The 26299-nt window shown below is 42.4% G+C and overlaps 1 protein-coding gene across 2 annotated transcripts in view; it reads right to left on the bottom strand.

The window, feature by feature from the left end:
• Positions 1-25995, bottom strand: part of TMEM150C (transmembrane protein 150C) — a 77693-nt gene extending 51698 nt beyond the window's left edge. Inside the window, exon 1 of one of the 2 annotated variants that reach the window (XM_060654756.3) lies at positions 25877-25995. The gene's annotated coding sequence lies outside the window, so the exon portion shown is untranslated. Of the gene's footprint in view, positions 1-25602; positions 25732-25876 lie in introns of those variants that run through there. The other variant, XM_060654755.3, reaches the window with a different exon arrangement.
• Positions 25996-26299: the final 304 nt, after the last annotated feature.

Genomic DNA, 26299 nt, shown 5'->3' on the forward strand with positions numbered 1-26299 from the left:
GAAGGGGTTGCCAACCCCAGAGGCGTGGACTCTCCCGGGGGGGGGGGGGTGTCGTCTGACACCCAAAGGAAAGGGAGCAGCACTCTCCCTTCAGGAGTGTCACTCAAAGACACACTAGACGGCGTGGACGTAGTCACCAGCTCGCACTCTAGGACACACCAACACTCCGCACTCCCGCCACTCCGCAGGGGCCTAACCAAGACACGTGCAGGGGCTTTTCCCTAACAAGTCCAAGCTTGGGAACTGCAAGCGATCTGCTCTGCGGGCTTTGAGTCCCGGAGCCGCAAGATGACTCCCCCCCCCCCTCCCCCGCCTCCCCCCCTTCTCCTTGCCCGGGCTCAGGCTGGAAAGCGGGATCCTGGGACGTTCCTCTGGGGCTGGGGCAGAATCCGCACTTAGGAGGACGGGGGCAGCGGGCAGCACTGCCCCGGGCGACACCAGGCAGCACACGGGAGCTCAAAAACACCCACAGTCTTCCCAAAAGGTGGGGCCCAGACGCAACAGCCACGTCTTCAGCCGCGAGCATCCAAGGGCATCTCCGTGGGGTTTTCCGTCCTTACTCAGAACGGCCCATCCTCCTCGCCAACTGTGTTGTAAGGAATTATTATTGTTACTGAAATAGGGACGATCAGCCTGGTGCGGACGTTGAATAACACCACGAAGAGGCGTATGAAAGTGAAAGAGATTGATAACATGCGCAAATCCTAGAAGAGGGAGGTGGCAGGACCTGCGGGTGTCCGCGTGGGAAGGGAGCCCAGGGAGCGGCTCCACCACCCCAGGGGTGCAGAGGGAGCGAGGACCTGAGGGCTCTTGCCGCTATTGGGGGTTAGACGGAAGGGCACAAGCAAAAGGCGGGAGGGAACTTCGTTGAGCGTCTGGTTGCGCTAGGTCACAGTCAGGGGAGGTCCTGAGAAAAGAACGTGTGGCAGGGACCCAGCCCACAGCACTAAGCCGGTCGCCTCAGCAGGGTTCCTACTGCCTGTCTGTGGGAATGCTGGGCACCAGGAAAATAGGAAGATGAAAACATTCACAATATGGTACACATTAAAACCAGAATGCAGAGACAGGCCATGAAATTTACAGGCAGGAGATGTGTTGTATATGTAAAAAGATGTAATGAAACATCAAAAAGGGGCTCCAATTTGGAAAAAAGAAAGAAAGACGGGAGGAAATGTAAGCACTGATCGGGGACTGAGTTGTTTATTATTTTTGTTTATTTGAGAGAGAGAGAGAGAGGGAGACAGCTCCAGCAGGGGATGGACAGAGCGAGAGAGGGAGAAAGAGAATCCTAAGCAGGCTCCACACTGTCATCCCAGAGCCCCATGAACAGTGAGATGACCTGAGCTGAAATCAAAAGTCAGATGCTTAATCGACTGAGCTACCCAGGCACCCCAACATCTAATATCTAATATGGTGACAGCCTGCTTGTCTAAGGTAAGCTTTAAAATAGGGGTTTCTTGGGGCACCTGGGTGGCTCAGTCGGTTAAGCGTAGGATTTGGGCTCAGGTCACGATCTTGCAGTTTGTGAGTTTGAACCCTGCTTGCAGGCTCTGGGCTGACAGTTCAGAGCCTACTTCACATGCTGTGTCTCCACTGTCTCCGCCCCTCCCTCTCTCTCTCTCTCTCTTTCTCTCAAAAATAAATAAAAATAAACATATTGACATTTTGAGCTGGATAATTCTTTGCTGTGGGGGGCAGATGGATGCATCTGTAAGATGTTCAGCATCATCCCTGCCTCTAGCTATTAGATGCTCAGAGCATTCCTATCCCTGTTATGACAACCAGAAAGGTCTCTTCACATTGTCAAATGTCCCTGAGAGGCAAAAATCACTTCTGCTTGAGAAGCACTTAAAGGAATTAGTGAGGAATACAGGAATTATTTAATAAATGTGCTGGGAAAAATCAATTTTAAAATGGGGCAAAGAGGGGCACCTGGGTGGCTCAATCAGTTAAGCATCCAACTTTGGCTCAGGTCATGCTCTCACACTTCATGAGTTTAGAGCCTGCTTCAGATCCTCTGTCTCCCTCTCTCTCTGGACCTCCCCCGCTCATGCTCTCAATCTCTCTCAAAAACAAACATTAAAAAAAATTAAAGATAAAAATAAATAAAATGGGGGCAACACCCACATATCTAGATCCAGGTGAAATAAATCAATTCCAGGTGAAATAAAGAGTAAAATATAAAACTTGAAACTACAGCATAGTTAGGAAATTTAGGTTAATATTTAGCCAATGTCTGGATAGGGAAGCATTTTCTTTTCTCTTTTTTTTAGTTTTTTTTTTTTTAATGTTTATTCATTTTTGAGAGAGACAGATCTTGGGCGGGGGGGAGCACAGAGAGAAGGAGACACAGAATCTGAAGCAGGCTCCAGGCTCTGAGCTGTCAGCACAGAGCCTGACGCAGGGCACAAACCCAAGTGGTGAGACCATGACCTGAGCTGAAGTCAGTCGCTCAACTGACTGAGCTACCCAGGTGCCCCAGCATTTTCTGAAGTTTAGAAACAAAAGAAGAAATCACAAGAGAAATACTGATATCCATGACCCTACATAAGGCTAAACTTTTGTAAAATTAAAAGGTAAGTGACAAACTGGGAAAATATTTACAAGCAATATGACAAAGGACTAATACTCTTCATATATGATGACAGTATCAATAAGAAAGCAACTAATGTGTCAGAAGGAAAATGGGCAAAAGGCTTGAAGAAAGATTTTATAGGTGAATAATTACAAATATCCATATTAAGTACATAAAAATTTTGTCAACTTCCCCAACAATTAATGTAATAAAACTTAAAAACAGTGAGTTTCCATTTTTACTCTATCCAAGAGGCAATTTTATTTTAAAAAATGTTAATACTTAATGCAGACGTAGATGTAGATAAATGGGTACTCCCTATACCACTGATGATAAATGAACAAAGCACTCTTACACATTCTGGAAAACAATTTGGTCGTAAGTATTAAGAGGCTTCAGAAGGTTCCTATCCTTTCACTTTGTGTTTCTACTCACAGAATGTATACGGAGTTGAAATGTGTCTTCCTCAAAAAAGACACGTCCAAGTCCTAACCCGTCGCCTTATCTGGAAATAGGGACTTTGTAGATGTAATTAAGTACCTTAAGAAGAAATCATCATGGATTTAGGGTTGGTCCTAAGTCCAATGACTGGTGTCCTTATAAGAATAGGAGGGAACACAGGGAGACACACACAGGAAAAAAGTCCACATGAAGACAAAGGGAGAGAATGGAGTGATGCTACCACAGACCAAGGAATGCCAGGAGCCACCAGAAGCTGCAAGAGGCAAGGAGAGATTCTCTCCCTTGGGCCTTCAAAGGGAGCATGACCTTGCCGACACCTTGGTTTTGGATTTTTGGCCTCTGGGACTATGTAAGAGTACATTTCTGCTCTCCTAAGCCACTAAGATTGTGGTGGCACTTGGAAACAAATATACATTGGAAACAATCATTAATATGAATGAAGGCTGATATATAAAGATCTTTATCTCTGCAGTATTTATAATAGCAAAAATTAGGAAAAACTTAAAGCAATAAAAAACAGAGAAAGGGTTAAATAAGCTATATCTATAATATATTGTACAGGCATTAAAATGTTTTGAAGAATTGATTTTTTTTAAGACTACAGCATTTTATTTTATTTTATTTTTGAGAGAGAGAGAGAGAGCAAGCGAGCACACATGAGCAGGGGAGAGGGGCAGAGGGAAAGGGAGAATTCCAAGGAGGCTCCATGCTCAGCCTAGAGCCCGACATGGGACTTGGTCCCATGACCCCATGAGTTGAGCCAAAATCAAGAGTCAGACCCTCAACCGACGGAGCCACCCAGGCACCCATTTTGAAAAATTTCTAATGCCACAGGAAAATGGTTACAGTACATAAATAGACAATTCAGAATACAAAAAGTATATATACAATGTGAGCCCCAAATACACATGTGTTATAATATGCATACTTAGGTGTATGAATAATCCTGATGGATAACGTGAGCAAAAAGTCCCAAATGGAAAATACCACATAAAACTCACAATGTACTAAAAGAAAAATAAACCATAACTTAGGAGAGTCTATCCCAGGATATATTGTTATTATTGATGTAATACAAATGTTAATAAATCAAATAAGAAAAATCCTAAGAGGATCCTGAAAAGACGCCTGATAAAATCTGGTGCCCATCCCTTACAAAATATCTAGGAAAATTAGGAATGGAAGGATTCTATAATGAGTATCTCTTACAAACCATCAGCCAATATCGTTCTTGGGTGTTAAAAGAAAGCCTTCCTATTAAGCAAAACTAGCATGAATGAATACTGTTACCATGATTATTAACAATGTTTTGGCAGTTCTTACCAATTCAGTAAGAGAAGAAAGAAATAAGGGGTCTAGTTATAAGAAATATAGAAATAGAGTTATTTTCTGTAATAAAATTAGTACAGGATCAGAGAATTAATTAAAATATTATTGGAATTAATGAGTGTTCATATAAAGGGTTGGATAAAAGATGAAAATTCAAACAGCTTTTAATTATACAGGAAAATGGAAACAAAAGATTTATAATAGCATTAAAAAACCATAAAATATCTAAGACTATCTATAATAAGAGATGTACATGGAAAACCCCACAAAACTCTGAGACACACAAAAACTTAAATAAATGTTCCTGGAGGGTTAATTAGAAAACTGTGAAGAAAGTCATTCTCGCCACATTAATTTAGAGATATCCAGAATTCAATTAAAAAAGAAAACTCAAGGGGATTAATTTGGAATTTGACAGTGTTTCTCAAGTTCATCTGGAATAGCTGTTGAAACACAACTACGTATAGAAATTTGTGTCTATGTCCCTCTTTAAAATCTACTTAATAATCCTGAAGAAATTCGTTTTATTTGGAGATTTATAAAACAAGTCATTCAATGTCTCTGCCTGCTCTTTCAGCTATTAAATTAATAAAGAAGAGATTAGCATTCATTACCTTGGAGGCTTCAAAACTGAAGGATATTTTCTTTAAAAAGTTGTTTTTTTCTGCCTGTTATTTCTTTGCATTTTATTCCTTTTTAATCCTAATTTCCCCTAGGGCAACGTAAGCCCCTGCAAGGCTTTGTGGCTACTTAAAAGTACCCCTTGAAAGCTTTCAATTTACTAGAATTCAATCCCAGCTGTGCCTCTTTTGCAGTCCGTTCCAGCTTATTTTTGAAAAGTAGATTAATATACTTACCTCCAATATTTGCTGTGAGGATACAGCCACAAATTATTAACTAGCACAGAGGTTGGCACATACCAGAAACTTAGTAAGTATGATTTGTTGTAAATTATATACTTTCCAGGCTTCCCTTTCTCTCTCTTTATTTTCCCTGGCTTGTTTATGTAACTATTTACTTTTATTTAATTCAACCTCATATTCCGGTTAAAACACAGTTGTTCACATGTGTGTCTCCTGTGCTAGGCTGTGATTTCTTAGAGAGAGAAGGCACTATTTTACTCCTCCACACATCCACTCAGCTCCTAGCTCACAACTCTGCATTTCAGATGCCCATTGATGAGAAAGAGAGGAAGGAAAAGAATAGACCGCGGTGTGTGTGTGTGTGTGTGTGTGTGTGTGTGTGTGTGGTCGGGGGGAGGGGGTAGAAAGGAGAGGAAGAAGATGTTGATTTTTCATGATTCATGGAATATATATGTACTCTAGCAATACAATTTTTTTTTTGATGTTTATTTATTTTGAGAGAGGGAGAGAGAGAGCACGTGCACGTGCAGTGGGGGGCAGAGAGAGAATCCCAAGCAGCCTCTGCACTGTCACGGCAGAGCCCTACTTAGGGGCTCAAAGTCACAAACCATGAGATCATGACTTGAGCCGAAATCAAGAGTGAGATGCTTAACCGGCTGAGTCACCCAGGTGCTCCTCTAGCAATACAATTTTATTTCCTTATATCTTAAGTTTAATAAAATATCGGTATTGTGGAAGATGTACTATATTAGTACAGAGAAGTGAACGGACACATATAAATCAGACTCCATCAGTGAAGACCCAAAAATAAACCACAGACTAACATGTTCACAACATTTACTGGATTCCCACTATGTACTTAAATGATTTCAGGGTTCTGGCTCTTAATTCTATACTCTTTCCATGGCTTAATAGAGAAGAAATGTTGATATACTGAAGCAGCCATAGTCTCATGTATTATAAAAGTCAAGAAGTAGTGACTTATGAGTCCCATAATAGCAATAGTAGCCCTGCTTGCTCTACAATATTACTTTGTTTTACTGCATATGGTCTGGGCTCCAGGGCTTTATTTATGTGCAATGGGGTGGAGTTATAGCTGCCAAAAGGAAAATGTTAATTTATTATTTTTTTTTACTTATGCATATAAAACGAGTACAATTTTCCTCAACGCTTAACTGGTAACCTTATAATATTATTAAGCTAATAATCTGAGTCATCAATGAGAATTTTTAAACAGCACCTAATAAAGCTCTAAATTAAATATAAGCAAATGCAAAAATATAGGAAGAAGCCGATCAATGTTCAAGAAGAGGTAGGACTGGGGCACCTGGGTGGCTCAGTCAGTTAAGTGCCTGACTCTTGACTTCGGCTCAGGTCATGATTTCATGGTTCTTGAGATCCAGACTCCGTGTTGGGTTCTGCACTGACAGCATGGAGCCTGCTTGGGATTCTCTCTCTCCCTCTCTCTACCCCTCCCCTGCTTATGCTCACTCTTTCTCAAAATAAAAAAATAAAAATAAATAAAAAGCAAGAGGTAGGATTGAAAAAGCAGGTAGGCCTTAATAGAACGGGTCAGGCAGGGCATTTTGCAGTGAGAACCAGGAAAATGAAAGTAAGAAGTCAAGACTGTGTTCAGGAAAGTGGGCAGAAAAAATCTATAGTAGAGAGGAATGGGAAGAAAAACAACAGATAAAACAATGGATAGATAGCATGAGTTCCGATTATGCATGGCCTTGAATGTCAACACGAGTACTTGGGTTTGGTCCTATAAATAAGATACTTTCTCAGGAAGGTTCCTGGGTGGGTGAGACCATTATGAAAATGAAATGCTGGGAAGATGAGCAGACAGCACTGTGCACAAGAGACTCAAGGAAGCAGGGAAACCAGTGTGGAAAGTACTGCGGTGTTTTCACATATGAAATCATTGTTATTTAACATAATTTTAAAAATGTGTATTGCCTGGGATTTGGCCACAGTTATTTCTGTATAACAGACAATGGAAAAAGAGAGCAAACAGCAGTTCTAGGTCAAGGCAGCCTTTCTTTGAACCTTATATTTTATATCAGGGTGAGCATGGGTGTCATTAAAAGGGTCCACGTGAGGGTTGCCTGGGTGGCTCAGTCGGTTAAGCTTCTGACTCATGGTTTTGACTCAGGTCATGATCTCATGGTTCCTACGTTTGAGCCCCCATGTCGGGCTTTGCACTGAGCATGGAGCCGGCCTAAGATTCTCTCTCCCTCTGCCCCTCTCCCCCACTCATGTACACTCTTTCTCTCCAAATAAATAAATGAATTTAAAAAAGAAGGGTCCACATGAAAGACACCCTACTTGGGATATAGAAAATGTGAAATAGGGGTGTCTGGGTGGCTCATTCGGTTAAGCGTCCTATTTCGGCTCAGGTCATGATCTCGTGGTTCGTGAGTTCAAGCTCCACGTTGGGCTCTGTGCTGACAGCTCAGAGCCTGGAGCCTGCTTCAGATTCTGTGTCTCCCTCTCTCTCTGCCCCTACCCTTCTCGCGTGCTTTCTCTCTCTCTCTCTCAAAAATAAATAAATGTTAAAAAAAAAAAAAAAAGAAAATGTGAACGTAATGGAATCACCACTAGATAAGATAGGGAAAGACACACTACTGAAAGTATTTCAGAGCGTCCAATACGTGGCAAGACCTCATTGAATAAATATCACCTTTATATGAACAGCAATTTGAAAAGCCTTTCACATGTCATATCAATAGCTGGTATGTATGGAGCATTTACTCAATGCTTGCCAGGCACAACTCTAGGAGGCAGGTACCATCACAAATGTACAGAGGACAGTAACCTGCCCAACGTCATGTTGCTGGGAATGCTGGAGCCAGGATGGGGACGCAGGGGACTAGCTCCAGAGCCTGTGCTGTCAACACTACACTAAATTGCTGTTCATCCCACCTGCTCTTCAAAACAACCTATGAAGTAAGTAAGATGAATCTGATTTGCTCAACAAATATTTGCAGACTTCTTACCTTAGCAGGTAAGTACCTGTACTGATTTGCTAAAGATGTATGAGCCACAACCCCTACTGTGAAGAAGCTTACAGTCTATTCAGCAAGGCAGACAAATAAATCCAAATTTTACTGATGAACAACAGAAACTCTAAGTTTCCATACATTAAATAACCTATTCAAGCATGGAGCTGGTATAGAGGGCAGTTAGGCTTTGACTTAAAGGCTGCCATTAACATCTCCAAGTCTAACGCTTCATCTGAGTCATGTTACTTCCTTTAGTTGCCTGCTGGGCAAAAAGAAATGAAAACAATACAACAATATCATAACCAGGGCTATCTAGTCTGACCAAGCTTCTCTAAAAGAGCCTGATTTGGATGAGATGGAAACACGAAAGGACCCTATTGTGATTCTGATGCAAACAGCACAGGCCAGTGAACCACATATTGGTTCAACAGCTGAAACATGTATCGTTTCAAACACTAAATGTCCTATCGTTAATAATTTTTGCTAAAATTATTTCAGATGCTTTGGGTGAATCACTCACATTGGGCCATTTTCCTTAAGAAAACCCAATATAAATCCTTGTGGGTTGAGAAGCTGAAGGTGGCCCCAACTGATTAAGTTCCCCAGTAATTATAACTATTGTTCATTTTCCTTCTGCCCCTTTCATGCCCCCTAAAAGAGGCCTACAATCCCCCTTTTATATGTAAGAGAGCTATCCAAAACTACTTAACTTTACCAGCCTGTGAAATGTGTTTTACCAAATTTGTGCGGCCCATTAAGGTTTCTTAGTGTGAACAGCTGCTGCTTACAATATGATGTTAGCTGCCAGTCCAGTGTAGCTGGCAAGATCAAGGGTAGCAAGCATTCATTCGCTGTCTCTACTCACCAGGGTGCTCAAAGCCATGCCAGGTGTACATCTTTTTACTTCTTCATGTCTCCTAAGGGTCCTGATGGGGATCAGTCACACATGTAGTGTAGGCAGCTAGTCACTATTATATGACGTGGGGGATGAGGATAAAGGCCTCCCATGCCCCCAAATAACTCCTGTTCGAGCCCGTCAGAGTAGCTGAATTTAAGGAACAGAGGTTTGATCATAGGGAGCTAGGAGGGTTATCAAGGTTAACAGGTATTTACCAAACACACGTTTATAAGCCCAACACTATAGGAGACCGGGCATGGTCGATGTGACCAAGGACAGGGGCCAGAGTTCACCAGTATCATTAAGATAAAAATGTAGTCTTTTACAATGATATTAAAATCAAATTTATTTTTAGGAAAATGTAAAGTATTTTTAAATGTTTACATTGTTTATCCAAGGGGCAGCAGTGTGTACTGGAGAAAGGGCCAGTCTTTCATCTACTTTTCCAACCTCATTTCTGAGCATCCCGTGATCCAGCCCCTCTGAATGACCAGTAGCCCCCTAAGCTGCTCAGCTTGTTTGCCAGGCTCACTGCTGAGCATACACAGATAAATGCAGAGTCCCGGCCCCTAAGCAGCTCATAGTTAATCAGGAAAGAACCACAGCACCAGAGATTGGTATGGGGAATTAGGGAGCTCCAAAGGGGGAAAGTGACCCAGCACTGAGGGCAGGGGGTAGGCAAGCAAGGAGGAAATGATCCTGGGCTGAGTCTTCAGAGATGTGGAAGTCTCCTATGCAGCTGCAGTGAGTGGCATGGGCAGGGGCTCCCAGGCATCCGACCAGTGTGTATGCAGGAAGCAGGGGTTTGTGGTGCTCAGATCGGAGTGGTGGAAGATGAGCTGAGGCAGGGGGGGCAGGGCAGGTACCCATCATGGGGGTGACTCCACTGTAGCTGATGAAGGTCTGTCTCCTTGGCTCACTATAAATACTTTAGAAGGTACAGATCAAGAAAAAGATGAAAAGTATTCAAAATTCCAGGATTTAGAGTTAACCACTATTAACATTTTGATACAGTCACTCTTCCCAACCCCAGTGCAGCTCTTTCTGCCCTTGGGTCCTGTCCCCATTCTTTAATAAAGTCATCTTTCTGCACCAAAAAACTTTGATATATAATGTTTATTATATTGATATTTATTGATATTAATATTTATTGATATAATATTTATTTATTATATTGATATTTAATGTTTATTATTTTGAGAGAGAGCGTGAGCAGGGGAGAAGCAGAGAGAGAGGGAGACACAGAATCTGGAGCAGGCTTTAGGCTCTGAGTTGTCAGCACAGAGCCCAACGTGGGGCCCAAACCCACAGACCGCGAGATCATGACCTGAGCCGAAGTCAGACACTCAACTGACTGAGCCACCCAGGCGCTCTGATATATAATGTTTTATATATGTGTGTTTATACTACTACTAATTTCAAAAATGGAATCATTTAAAAGTGTGGCATATACATACAATGTAATACTATTGAACCTTAAAAAGGGAATTCTAATACACCCAACAACATGGAGAAGCCTTCAGGACATCATGCTACGTGAAATAAGTCACTCATAAAAAGATAAATACTGCATGATTCTACTTATAGGAGGTACCTAGACTAGACAAATTCACAGAGAAAGCATAATGGTGGATGCCAGGGAGCGAGGAAGGAAGTGGAAGGAGGAAATTGTTTGATGGGTACAGAGTTTCAATTTTGCAAGATAAAAAGAACTTTGGAGGGCTAGTATCCAAAATCTATAAAGAGCTCACCAAACTCCACACCTGAAAAACAAATAATCCAGTGAAGAAATGGGCAGAAAACATGAATAGACGCTTCTCTAAGGAAGACATCCAGATGGCCAACAGGCACATGAAAAGATGCTCAACGTTGCTCCTCATCAGGGAAATACAAATCAAAACCACACTCAGATATCACCTCATACCAGTCAGAGTGGCCAAAATGAACAGATCAGGAGACTATAGATGCTGGAGAGGATGTGGAGAAACAGGAACCCTCTTGCACTGTTGGTGGGAATGCAAATTGGTGCAGCCGCTCTGGAAAACAGTGTGGAGGTTCCTCAGAAAATTAAAAATAGACCTACCCTATGACCCAACAGTAGCACTGCTAGGAATTTACCCAAGAGATACAGGAGTACTGATGCATAGGGGCACTTGTACCCCAATGTTTATAGCAGCACTCTCAACAATAGCCAAATTGTGGAAAGAGCCTAAATGTCCATCAACTGATGAATGGATAAAGAAATTGTGGTTTATATACACAATGGAATACTACGTGGCAATGAGAAAGAATGAAATATGGCCCTTTGTAGCAACATGGATGGAACTGGAGAGTGTGATGCTAATAAGTGAAATAAGCCATACAGAGAAAGACAGATACCGTATGTTTTCACTCTTAGGTGGATCCTGAGAAACTTAACAGAAACATGGGGGAGGGGAAGAAAAAAAAAAGAAGTTAGAGTGGAAGAGAGCCAAAGCATAAGAGACTCTTAAAAACTGAGAACAAACTGAGGGTTGATGGGGAGTGGGAGGGAGGGGAGGGGAGATGATGGGTATTGAAGAGGGCATCTTTTGGGATGAGCACTGGGTGTTGTATGGAAACCAATTTGACAATATATTTCATATATTAAAAAAAACAAAAAACAAAACAAACAAAAAAGAAAATAGGGTTGAATCTTGGCACTATCGTTTACTAGCTCTGCAAATTTTGGAAAATTTCTTACATTTGCTAAAACTCTGTGTAGTCATCTGTTAAACGGGATTAAGAGTTCCCACTTCATTAGGTTGTTTTTAGAATCCATAGCTAATGCATCCTGTTCATGATTTAAATATATACCACCACGGGGCGCCTGGGTGGCTTGGTCGGTTAAGCGTCTGACTTCGGCTCAGGTCATGATCTCACGGTCCATGAGCTCGAGCCCCGCGTCGGGCTCTGTGCTGACAGCTCAGAGCCTGGAGCCTGTTTCAGATTCTGTGTCTCCCTCTCTCTCTGCCCCTCCCCTGTTCATGCTCTGTCTCTCTCTGTCTCAAAAATAAATAAACGTTAAAAAAAAAAAATTTAAATATATACCACCTTCCTGGTCTAAAAAAAAAAAAAAAAAAAAGAACTTTGGAGATTGAGTGTGAAACAATGTGAATACAGTTAACACCACTGACTGTGTACTTAAAATTGGTTAAAATAGTAATTTTATTTATATATTATATTATACATATTATATTATATTATATTATATTATTATATTTTGAGAGAGAAAGAGAGAGAGTAGGGGAGAGGAAGAGAGAGAATCCCAAGCAGGTTCCGGGCTGTCAGCACAGAATGCGACACAGGGCTCAGTCTCACAAACCGTGAGATAATGACCTAAGCCAAAATCAAGAGTTGGGTGCTCAACCAACTGAGCCACCCAGGTGCCCCTGTAATTTTATATTATGAGTATTTTACTACAAAAATAAAAAAAAATTTAAAACAAAATCAATAAATCTGTCTTAATACTTTTTAAAAAATGTTTTATTTATTTTCAAGAGAGAGAGAGAGAGACAGAGCGCAAGCTGGGGAGGGGCACAGAGAGGGCGACACAGAATCCAAAGCAGGCTCCAGGCTCTGAGCTGTCCGCACAGAGCCTGACGCAGGGCTCAAACTTACGAACGGTGAGATTATGACCCAAGCTGAAGTCAGACGCTCAACCGACTGAGCCACCCAGGCGCCCCTGTCTTAATACTTTTTAAACTTATTTTTGTGATCATTTTTCCGTGTGAGATATACATTTATATACCTCCAACAATATTTCACAAGACTGTATAGTGTTCTTGTAGAGATGTATCTTAATTTACTAAACATAAGAGAATTATTTTTATGGAAGTAACCTGCGAATGCTTCGCTAACAGGAGGAGATGGTAAAGGGAAGAGATAAAAGACCACAGAAAAGAGGAATACTAACAGAGCAAAGGTCTTGAAGGAAGCATGAGGAGATGGTACTCAGGATTCAGGTAATGTGGTGGCCTTAAACATGCGGAAAACAGGATACCACATCCTCTGAGGAAAGGACATGAAGACAGATATGACTCTATTTGCATTTATAAGGAAGAGTTAGGGCAGCTGAAGGAAGTCAAGAGACTGGATGCCTCAGTGATGTTAAAGAGGTGGAGGGAGTAGGGTATGGAATAGCTAGAAGGATGTATAGTGATGTTCAGAGAGAATGGGACACCGAGGTTGAGATTTCTGAGGGGGTGCCTGGGTGGCTCAGTCAGTTAAGCCTCCAACTCTTGATTTCGGCTCAGGTCATGATCTCAGCGTTCATGGGTTCAAGCCCCACGTCGGGCTCTGCACTGACAGCATGGAGCCTGCTTGAGATTTTCTCCTTCCTCTCTCTCTGCCCCTCCTCCACTCGCGCTCTCTCTGTAATTAAATAAACATTAAAAAAAAAGATTTCTGATGTGAAAGGTATTTTGAACAAGAATTTGTGTGGAGGGTTGGGAGTGAGCAGCTATGGTTTAGCTGGAGATGAACTTATTAAAATGGTCCTGGGGATTTTGAAGCCAGATTTATGGTCAGATGTTCCATGATGGTGTCATTGTCAAGGGTTATGACAAGAGTTGGGGAGCCAGGGAGGCAGAGGAGACGTGGAACCTGGTCCTCAGTTCCTCAAGGAATGAATGAAGTGACTAGGATCTGGATGGATAGGAGTGCTGAGAAAGGGTGGAAGGTGCTCTACCATGTTTGCATGACACACCTTTTCATGCAGTGGCCCATATGGAAGAGTGAGAGAGCAGTCAGCCAAAAGGTCAAGGTCATTATGAGACATGGATTCTCTTGGGGCAGAGGAAAAGAATGGGAGGAACCAGCAGAGGACCAGAAAACATTAAAAGGGAGTGAAAACACAAGATGTGATATGTAGGGGAGGTGGGTGTGAAAGGTCTTGTTGACACAGTTAGGTGGTGGAAGAGGTAGGAGGTCATGGGGTTATGGACACAGGTGGATGGCCAGTCTTGAATGAAAGAAAATGATTGCAGGATCCAGGTCTAGTTTCGAAAAAGAGGTAAGAAATGCTAGTAAGTTTGTAGAGAGAGAGCATGCTACGAGACTTCTAGTTCTCAGAGCACTTTCTTGGGTATTTCCAAACTCTTTTTTTTTCTTCATAACACATTTGTCACACACTATACTATTTCCTTATTTATCTATTTCTGGTTGGTCTTCTCCAATAGACAATAAAGCTCCCTGAGGGCAGAGATGCTGTTTTGTTCACTGTTCTATCACCAGCACCTAGATGATGTCTGCACACAGTAACACCTCAATACGCCATACTTGTTGAATGAATGAATAAATGAGTGAGTGAATCAATAAATGATAAAGCCCAGTTAGGATAAGGATATCCCGTGAGGTTTGCAAAACTGCAGGGAGGGTCTTCTCTATGAGGAAGGTATCTTATGGAGTTCAATCTTAGAGAGACAGAAAATTTTTTTTTACTTTAAAAAAACATTTATTTATTTTTGAGAGAGACAGAGCATGAGTGGGGGAGGGGCAGAGAGAGAGGGAGACACAGAATCCGAAGCAGGCTCCAGGCTCTGAGCTGTCAAGTACAGAGCCTGACATGGGGCTTGAACCCACTGACTGTGAGATCATGACCTGAGCTGAAGTTGGACACTTAACCAACAGGCATCCTTTAGAGGAACAGAAAATTTAAGCCAGGGCCTCCTCCCAGGCTGTATCTGCTCTTTTGTTCATTTTCCCCCTTCTTCATGTGACTACTCCTTTTTATCCTGTAAGACTCAGTTTGGGTGTCACTATCTCTGTCACCCTGGGTGCTCCTGGGTGCTCTCAAGGCACATAGTGATTCTTCTCTCCATATTATGCTTACCCTGCTGTAGGATAACTATTTACATGTCGGTCTCTCCCATGAGACTGAGCAAGCACACTTTACCTCAAACATACAGTAGGGCCTCTATAAAGGTTTGCTGGATATATAAATGGAAAGCATTGCACATGTGAATTGGTCAATAAGAGCCTATATTTTTCTTTCTTTGAAGCTCAATTCTGTCATGCACAAATCTGCAAATCCCCACTGAGCAAGGGGACCTCTGTTGCAAGGGCAACCGGGTGGGAAACAGCTCAGCAATCAACACCAAAGATAAGTTGGAGTCTTTCTGTTTAAGATAAGGGAGGGGTCCACTGTCTTTCGTGTGCCCATTTCCCTGCCCATATGACCACAGGCAAGCCTGTGATAGCGTGATGGAGCACCGAAGTGCACAGGCTGCCCAGCAGATGGAATGAAAGAGCACCCAGGGAACTTTTTAAAAATGTCTGATTTGGTCTGAAATGCAGCCTGAATTTTTACAGCTCTTCAGATGATTCTACTGCACAGTCAGGGTTGAGAATCTCTACCTACAGCTCCTTGACATTTTCTCCTGGTGTGTGGCGCTGTCCAAGGTAGCAACTCCTCAAGCACTTCTTCACCCAAATGATTGCCCAAGCCAGCCATGGGCAAGGGTCAATCGTTGTTTGAACAACCCAGTGGAAGGGTGCTGTACCTTAGGACAGTATCAGAAGCCAAACCACATGGTTAATTGTACTGGAGGAAACCACAACTTTGTGTTGTCTAAATAAAACTGTGTTGTCCAACAGCCTCACATGGCTATTTAAAGTTAAATTAATCCTAATTAAAATTTTTAGTTGGGGTGCCTGGGTGGCTCAGTTGGTTAAGCATCTGACTCTTGATTTCAGCTCAGGTCATGATCTCACAGTTCATGAGTTCGAGCCCCGCATCAGGCTCTGTGCTGACAGCATGGGGACTGCTTGGGATTCTCTCTGCCTCCCTCTCTCTCTGCCCCTCCCCCATTCATGGTCTTGTTCTCTCTCAAAAATAAAATTTTTTTACACTTAAAATTTTTTTTTTAATTTTTAGTTAAAAATTCAGTTCCTCAGTTGCACATTACAGTGCTCAACAGATAGTGGCTACTGTACTGCACAGTGCAGAAACAGAACATTTTCATCAACATAGAAAGTTCTATTGGATAATGCTAACATAACCACAAAAAAACCCTTCCTTCTGAAAATAACCTGTGGCTATATTCATTTTCTGCTATCATTGGCAAAATGAACCACATGGTTTGCAGACGGTAAACAAACTGAATTTCAGGTCATTCCTTCTCAGCAGTCACACCTAGATGAGGGAGAGTAGCCTTTTATGCCCCTTTTCCAGAATGAGAACTAAGACAGGAATTCTATGCTCTCATGAACAAAAGTTTTTCTGTATAGTTCCATATATGTATTAGGGCAGCAGTGGCTTTCCAACTTCTTTGACCACGACTGACAGTAAACAAAAATATATCACAGCCCAAAATACACATACACACACACACACACATATAACTGAAACTAAAGGTTTTACAAATCAATATTTATCCTTACTACATATTTTGCACTTGCATATTTTCTTTAATATATTCTATTGTATTATATTTTCTGTTTCATTACAAAAATTAATCTACTTCACTGTTTTCACAGCTCTGTCGACCTACATTTTGAAAAACCACTATCTTAAGATATAAGTTGTCCACACAAAACTGGGACTCTTGGGGCGCCTGGGTGGCGCAGTCGGTTAAGCGTCCGACTTCAGCCAGGTCACGATCTCGCGGTCCGTGAGTTCAAGCCCCGCGTCAGGCTCTGGGCTGATGGCTCGGAGCCTGGAGCCTGTTTCCGATTCTGTGTCTCCCTCTTTCTCTGCCCCTCCCCCGTTCATGCTCTGTCTCTCTCTGTCCCAAAAATAAATAAAAAACGTTGAAAAAAAAAACAAACTGGGACTCAACTTCATACCTCAGAGTTAATAACCAGCTAGATAATAATAGCTAACATTTATTGGGCACTTACTATCTGCCAGGCACTGTGTTAAATGTCTAATATTCACTACCTTATTCAAGTCTCATAATAACCCCACAGAATAGGTGTCTGAGAATTGGAAAGGTCTGGGATTTTATGCTATTTGCACAAGTTATCTGCCACAGTTTCATAGATGCTGGCATAAGACCCAAGACTCCCAGGTCAGGGACAAAGGACTTTATTACTCTCAGCAACAGCAGTAGCTGGAGTACCTGCATTTTCTTGTACCGTTCTCCAGCTCAATTCCTGCAAGGTGCCACAAAGAGGGTCATGTGATACCTGCACACACAGTGAGCAGCATTCCTGGAGAGGAACTCTGACCTGGGGAAACGCAAATCTATTATACTAGATGTAAGCATGCCTGCCCCTTGCTTCTGAGGGCAACACTACCTCTATATCCAAGACTGTTCATTACACAAACATCCTTGAAAAGACAACCCAGGACAAAAGCACAGTCGGTGCCTCTCTTTGTAAAGACCTGTCAAAATGCACAGGACGCTCAGAGGACTATCTTCCAACAGTGGTGCCATAGTACCTATAATAGCTTAAAAAGGATTAGGTAATTTATTCAAAGTTACACAGCTAGCGACCCAGATCTATATGATACCTAAGCCTATGGTGATGACACCTTCTTGCATAGGCAATGGACAGTGCAATAGGAAGAGAGAAGTATTTGTCACTCATTTAGTCATTCACATGTGAAATCTGCTCCTACAGGAAGCAATTAACTGTGTATAATTAACTATATATGATAGGCCATTTTTTCCACATTTTCTTCACGGATACCATAAGAAGAGTATCATATGAACAGGGGTTGATAAGTTTTTCCTATAAAGGGCCAAATAGTACAGATTTTCAGCTTTATGGGCCAGATGGGCTGTTTCAACTACTTGACTCTGTAGCGGTAGTACAGAAAGAGTCACAGGTAATATGCAACCAGCAGGCACGGCTGTGTTCCAATAAAACTTTATTTACAAAATAGTTTGCCAACCTCCATCCTCAGACAACTGGGTGGGATACAAAAAGATTATGTGACATAATGTCTACACAAAAGAAACAATGATTAAACTGGAAAGTCAAGGTAAACACGCCACAAGCAAGGAAACCAGGAGATACGCGAAACTGAAGTCAGCCTAGGTTCAACATCAGAGTCCTGTTAAGTCAGCCTTAACAGAGACAGTATGTCAAGAACGAGTGTAAAATATGCATAGGCCGTAAGAGTGAAAATAAAAAAGTTACTCTGGGCCAGGGGCCACGCTAAGGATTTCACAAATGGTGACCAACAGCTAATAAAGAACACCATTTCCGAATTGCCAAATTTATGGCCCTGTAACTGTACGCTCACTTGGTTCAATGGTCTGATCTTAAAAGATCATCATGTGGCCACTATTTGATCACAACAGTATCCCTTCCCCCAAATCAGTTAATGGAAAACTGTTGTCTTTATTTTCACACGCATACAGAGACAATCAAAATTTTGGTATACAAATGGCAACCCTCCTCTTTTCATAGAAGTCAATTCTTATGCCACATATAAGCTCAAATGAAAATGGAAAAACACCAATCAAAATGTCATAGAAAAAATAATCTGCTCATTCAGGAACAATTCTATTAGCTGCTAAAATTACAGGGCGATAAATATTGTTCTTGTGAACACTGCTGTCATTGACAGGACTGGTAAAATTTTCAAAATGACATAAGTCTAAGATATGTGGGAACATAATACCACAAGAAAGAAAAACTGTCATCCATAAGTGAATGTTCCTGCTACTGCATGTAGGTATATTTTAGTTACTAGTGTTTCTATGTAAATATAATTTAAGTTTTAGTGAAAAGTAGAATTTAGAAATTCCAGGAGATATATTTCCCCTAGAAATTCCAGGACAATTTCATTACAGAATTCTAATTTACAAAACACTTCAGTAAAAAATAATATTTCTATTTGAAATGCTGTACAATGACATCAGTATTTCTTAATTAACACCTTCCACTCATGAATCAATAGAATGAAAACTAATTTGAAAGACTGTCTTAGTAACCAGCCCCGTTTAAATAATATAATGTCCATTTTGACTATGTACAGTTTTGTTTTTGTCTTCTTGTTAAAGTACTCTGTACCCCTAACATAGGGCTTGAAGTCACAACCCCGAGATCAAGCATTGCATGCTCTAACGACTGAACCAGCCAGGTGACCTCGGCTATGTATAGTTTTAATTTATTCTTTAAAACTTCCAATTATTACCACTTAAAATATTTCTTTGGCAGCTAAGCCATTATAAGTGTAAAAAAAACCAACCCAGGAAGAAGTCTACTTTGTTAATAAATGAAATGTTTGATGTAAGGCTATGTTATTTCTGGAGACATTTATGTTTACATTCAGTTGAAAACCATTATAATTCATTATAATTATTGCAGAATTAAATAACACCATTTAAACTACAGGCTAATTTCCTCTACTGCCACAGTTAATCACAATTACTTCTTTTTTTTAAATTGAAAAAAATTTTTTTAATGTTTATTTATTTTTGAGGGAAAGAGAGAGAGATAGCACAAGCAGGGAAGGGGGAGAGAGAGAGGGAGACACAGAATCTGAAGCAGGCTCCAGGCTCTGAGCTGTCAGCACAGAGCCCGACGTGGGACTCGAACCCATGAACCGTGAGATCATGACCTGAGCCAAAGCTGGATGCTTAACCAACTGAGCCACCCCGGCGCCCCCACAATTACTTCTTAAGCTTTGTCTACACTTGCCTAAAAGTGTTACATGACCTTCAGTGGTTTTTCAAAGACTGAACTCCTTTGTATTCCACAGGTAGAGTCTGTATCACTGTCTTCAGAGATGGACGACTCTGCAGCCTTGAACATATTTGAATGTCTCAAGGACATTCGGTACTTTTTAAAGAAGAAAAGTAACCACAATGACAAGCCGTTGCCTCTCCTATTCTACCTGACAAAGTCTACGGACATGTGATCGCTTATATTTGGTCTGACCTTTAGGGAAAACCGAAATCTACTTCCAAAATGAAATTAGTTTTACTTTCTAGATTACACTAGGGGAGAAAAAAAAAGATTTCCAGACCCAATTTTAAGACATCTCCTTTTATATAAAATTCTTAAAACAACATTGCTTTCCATTTATTATATTAAAATTTGAATCAAAAGGTACAAACTTCTAGTTATAAGTAAATATAAATCCTCAGGATATAACATATAGCATGGTGACTATAGTAAATAAAACTGTTTGTATATATTTGAAGGTTGCCAAGAGGGTGGATCTTAAAAGTTCTCACCACAGGAAAATTTGTAACTATATGTGGTGATGGACTTTAACTAGACTTACTTAGTCATTGTGCAATATATGCCAATATCTCATCAATATGTTGCACATCACAACCAATATAATGTTATATGCCAATTATATATAAAATATATATACACACCATGAAGCACCTACAGGCAAGAAGTGATTCTGAAGAATTTAGAATGCAGCAAAAAGTGGGGGATTTATGGGATGGACATATCTATTTAGACCATTTGTGACTATTTGCTACAACCAGTATGCAGAAGTTAGCAAGTGGTTAGAAGGGAAGGAAGCCTGCACAATTTGTAGGCAGTCTCAGGGTCATTCGTGTTTCTTTGGTCACCAGGCTGCCTGACCAAGGGCATTAGCTTTCAGAGGTCACGGACTGGCAGCAGACAGGTCTCCCCTAGTTTACACATAATGCAATGACCACCTCTCACCATTTAGGACTTGTCTTCCACAGAAAACACCTGTGGACTGCTCATTTCTGTACTTGTGCAATGCTGTATCATGCTTGGGCCTCACAGGTCTGCAGATGTCCGTCTATGTATCACCGTCACACTGCAATACGGGAGGTGAGGGGTTTGAACTAAATGGGTTCTGTTACCAGACTGTCCGGGGTCCAGATTCTGCTTCTATGACATCCTGGAATATAGGTACTGTGGGATTGTGGCAGTGCTTATATATATCAAAGGACTGTTGAGAAAAACAAAATAATACATGTAAAGCATTCAGCATGGAGCCCTGTAAGTACTCAGTGATGTTGCTTGTTAAAATTGATGATCACATTTGTCTCAGATCAGTGTTTTCCAAAAGTGGGTCCCAAGCCTAGTTTCAGAGGCAGTATTTTACATCATGATCTAGGATACACACACTTATGTATTAATACTACAAACACTGAGCCTGCTTATATAGTCCTTACTATATACGGACTGGGCAGTGCAGAGTCAGGATTTGAACCCAAGGGTCCTGTTAATGTAGTGCTTTTAACCACTATGTTCCTTGTGGCCTTGTATTTGCCATATGTGGGAGAACCAAAAATTTCGTTAATCACTAGCAGCTCCTACTCAGAGGGACGCATAGTGAGAATTCCTATTCTACTACTACATATTCCATTTCATTTTTTAAAAATGCTGATTCTAGGGGCGCCTGGGTGGCTCAGTCGGTTGAGCGCCCGACTTCGGCTCAGGTCATGATCTCGCGGTCCGTGAGTTCGAGCCCCGCGTCGGGCTCTGTGCTGACAGTTCAGAGCCTGGAGCCTGCTTCGGATTCTGTGGCTCCCTCTCTCTCTGACCCTCCCCCGTTCATGCTCTGTCTCTCTCTGTCTCAAAAATAAACATTAAAAAAAATTTTTTTTAATAAAAAAAAATGCTGATTCTAACCTTTTAAATCAATTTCATGACTTAGGACACATGATTTGAAAAATACTGTAAGTGTTATACGAAAAATTTTTGGAAACACTAGTAATAAAAAAGTTAAATGAGTATATGTATCTCATCTTAGAGGCTTCACCATGTTATTGTGCATTGTAAATCTCAAAAAAACAAAGGATTATATGGAACATTTCCTAAGTGTATTCAAGCATCCTTAAGTGATGCTCTAGGCATTCCTTGAGGCAGGGGTACTCATTTATCAGATTTATGGGAATTTTAAGGGGGAATGGTTGTGCATCACTGTCTACCTCCTACCTCTCTCCAAATGTCCCTCCCCTGGAAAAATTTAAAAGTGCAGAAACTGACTTTTTAAAAAAAATTTTAGAGAGAGCCAGAGAGCCAGAGCCAGAGTGCATGCACAGCAGAGGAGGGAGAGGGAAAGGGAGAGGGAAAGGGAGAGGGGGAGGAGGAGAGAGAGAGATGGCTCCACACTCAGTGCAGAGCCCGATGTGGGGCTGGACTTCACGACCCTGGATCATGACCTGAGCAGAAATCAAAAGTCAACAGACTGAGCCACCTAGGCACCCCTAGAAACTGACTTTAAGAATAAGTGATTCTATAATGCGCAAGAGAGCAAATTTAAGCAAGTTCAAGAACACAGACACATGGGGCCAAGCATCTAAACAACTCTGGGTGATGCTTTTTTTGTGGCTACCAAATATCTATAAATTAAAAAGGGAAACTTTTTTTTTTTTAGAGTGGAATGGAACTTCAGCAAACACATCCTTTCGAGTAGATGCTAGTGTTTTTTGTAATAACAGGATGACAAAGTGAAATCTTATTTCCTGGTTCTATCACTGCTTATTTCCACTTTCTTCTAAAGAATAATCACCATCAAATGTTATCTCTACAGGAAACAGGTAAAGACAATTCAGAGCTGGACTATCCAGTATGATAGCCACTAGCCCCGTGTGGCTATTTAAATAAAGTTAAATTAAATAAAAATTAAAATTGAGTTCCTCAATAGCACTAGACACATTTCAAGTGCTCAATGGCCACATGTAGCTCGTGGCTAGCACTTTGGACAAATTATGGAACATTTCCATCACTACAGAAAGTTTTATGGGACAGTACTGATACAGAGAAAGACCATTTACAGATGCTTAAAGAAAACTATTCATTTCTTATTTGGGAAAAGAGTTCTAAGCCCTACTCAGCAGAGGTGGCTTGACTTAAACCACTGTGGGATTAAATTTGAAGGCTACTGCCCAAAGATTCTGTTATTATCTCAAAATACCATTCCAACGGGCCTAAAATCTCTTTGCATTAAGACTTTCCATTGCTGCAAGTTATCTTTTAAAATCCAAACGTGACAGGAAATGCTGTTTGGTGACAGCAATGACTTGTTAAAGTGCTACTAACTCATAAGCGAGTTTGAAAGTACTTAGAGCAGTTTATGAAAAACCATAAAGACACACAGCACCGTCCAAACCAGGAAGAAAAGTCTGCAGTTACAATAAGTAGGGATGCACTTCTGTTGTTACCCTTAGGATAAGGAAAATATGTATTACATACCTGAGTCTGTTCCTAGACTTTTCATGAATTTAGACCCAGATTTGGTAATGGTCTTTGTATCTCATTTTGAGAACTTTAGTACATATCTTATTTGAGCCTCACAGAACCTAATTACCACTGGAGTGTGGATTCTGAGTGCTATAGATCCTTCTGGTGAAGGGGAAGACTGAGAGGTAATACATTATCTTGTCAGTGTCTGTCTTGCTTAATTGGTTACTGAAATGATCCCTAGTGGCCAGATTATAGTGAAAGCAAATGGCTAAAATTGCAGGGGCCAGCTAGCTTTTCCTCTTTCATGACTGCGGGCTGCCCTATTAATCTGGCCATTGTACTGCAGAGGTGTGCTTAGGTCACAGGGGAAACAAAGCAGGGGTGCAGACAAGAGTGTAAAGCAAAGTGCTGTCCCTGTTGGTGATCACAAAGCAGGTAAAATGAGTATAAAAAACAACAACAACCCTGCAAGGTCATTGTAAGCATGATTGTGGTCGTTCTATGACAAAGACTAAACATTAGGCATTATTATGTTCATACAAAAAATTATTCCACAGAGCAAACTATCTCCTCCACAAAGCAATCTGTGAAAGGCATTTGATGAGAAATACGTGAGTTAAACAATTGCTATAAAGACACCAACATCAGTTTAAATAATCCAAACAAATTGCCTATGGCTAAAGGCAGATTTAATAAACATGCACTTTCCAAATCCTTTAATATGTTTGTTCAATGTCATAACATCTACCAACAGTTATTAATGGTAGCAAATTTTCTTTATCCTTTTATTTACCATGTCCAGTTTTTGAGCTTCCAAGTTGGAGAGCTTGCAAAACATTTATTAAATAATGTATAAATAAAGGATACACCATTAAAATTCCTGTGCTTATGCCTTGAAGATTAAACTCACATTTCTAGTTAAGAGATGACAGCTATAGCTAATCTTAGAAACATGGTGTCTCTAGGACACATAGAAAAAGAAAGTTTCGGATTTAATGCATGAGTGCTAAGACAAAAATTCTTTGATCTGCAAATATCACATATATGAGCCTAACAATTTTTCCTTGAAAACTTTAAGTAGGTCAACTTATTAACTGCTACCATGGAGTTTATATATTCACATTCGCCTATCTTTATGATGAACTGCAGCCCAGAATGGAGTTACAGCCCTGCACTATAAAAAAACTTGCCTTTGATTCGAGCAGAGAAACGAAGAAGCAGAAACTAATATTACCATTTGGCTTTGTTATGTTGTAATGGATCCAATACATTTTTTTTTTTTTAACATATCATTAGTATATTTGGTTCTCAGACAAGACCTCGCATGTAGTAAGAGGTAATGGGATCACTCGAGGAGAGGCTTCCATCCCAACTGGGCTATGTTCTCCCATTTGCAGTCAAAATCCTGGCTCAGCCATGAAAGACGGTCTGGCCGGAATAAACCTGACAAAAAAATCAGTGGAGCGTTTGTGATATAATAAAGTGTTCTGGAGGGAAGAGTGGACAGAGAACTGGGATGGGTAGAGAAAAAGGGAATATGTAATTTAAAATGGGAAAAACACTCTTCTTCTCGATTTGATTCATTTATGGAGGAGGAAACCACTAAATAATGTCTTTCTCCATAATCCAAAGCTAATCACTTTTTTTATTGCAATGGATGACCAAACGGCCTCGGTAACCACCCCCCCGCCCCACCGCTGCCTCCGCGAAGAAACCGAAAACCCCATTTCTTTGCAAGTGTGCACCCGGGAGAGGAAAGCAAGACTGTGCATTTAGGTGGAGGACGGTGCACAGGGCAAAGCAAGTTAGTGCCTTCTTCCCGGCTACCTCGCTCCCCGAGCCAGCCTGACTTGGCTAACGGTAAAGTGAACAGCGAATGGCAGAGAGACCCGGGGGCCAAATTTGGGGTCGCTTCTGACCGGAGTCCTCCCGACAACAAAAGGCCTGGGGTTCCGAAGGGGGCGGCGGGTGGAGACACCTGTCAAAGGACGGGACAGAACCGCAGCCGGCGGGCGGCGCAGGGGCTCGGCGGACAGCACTGCGGCGGCGGCGGCAGGGACCGAGGCGCGTCGGCTCGGCGCTCGCGCGCGGGGGAGAGCCGGCGGGGACCACGCGGCGCCGCCGGACACTCGCGTCTCGCCCGCGGGGGCTCGGGCGGGCGGCTCCGCGCCCGGGGCGCTCCCGGAGGGGGCCCGAGCCGAGCAGGGCCCCCGCAGCCGGGAGGACCCCGCCGCCCGAGCCCCGCTGCAGCGCCCGCCGCTCCCGGGCTCCGCCTCCGGGCTCAGCGCGGAGCCGGGCCCGACGCCCCCACTGGCTGCCCGGCGGCCCGGGCGGAGGAGGGGGCGCCGCGGGCGCCGCGCCTACCTGCTCCGGTGCGGCGGGGCCGCGGTCGCCTCGCGGGGCCGTGACCTGCGGCGGAGGCAGCGGCGGCGGCGGCAGCGGCGGCGAGGAGGGCGCTTCCTTCAGGAAGGGGTGGGATCTGCTCGGCCGCCCGCCCCCGCCCGCCCGCTGCGCCGCGGCCCGCCCCCGACTTATTCTGGGGTCCCCGCCGCGAGGCTTCCCACTGAGAGCGGAGTCCCCCACACCCCCGCCCCCGCGCCTCTGGCTGCAGCCGCCCTTCGGCTCCCCTAATAGTTACCCGGGACTGGAGCTGCGTGTGGACGGCCGGACCGCTTCTTTCCAAAGCCTTTGTGGACGCGTTTGCCTGGCGCTCCTCACCCAACAAAAGGAAAGGCAGAATCTGGGATCCTCCGCCTGGTGGTTATTTATTCTTGACCTCTTGTAACCTTCTGGCTGGCTCCCTTCTGTCTACACACCTAGGGTTTTTGCACAAAGCAGCTAAAATTCATTTTCATATCCACTGGCTGAATGTAGTTCTCCGCCACTCTGCGCTCTCCCGCGGTTTTCTTTCAGCGTAAAGAACAAACACCGGGCCAACTTCTGACCCTTGCAAGGAACAGTGGACTCCAAGGCCTCCCTCCCAGCGCCAGCTTGCTCTCTTCTTCCCGGTGTCTCGTCTGCGTCTGTTATAAAACTGTATTCATCGGCATTTTAATAGTTT

The sequence above is a fragment of the Panthera onca genome, chromosome B1 (assembly GCF_046562875.1).
Source record: "Panthera onca isolate mPanOnc1 chromosome B1, mPanOnc1 haplotype 2, whole genome shotgun sequence".
Classification (NCBI taxonomy): domain Eukaryota; kingdom Metazoa; phylum Chordata; class Mammalia; order Carnivora; family Felidae; genus Panthera; species Panthera onca.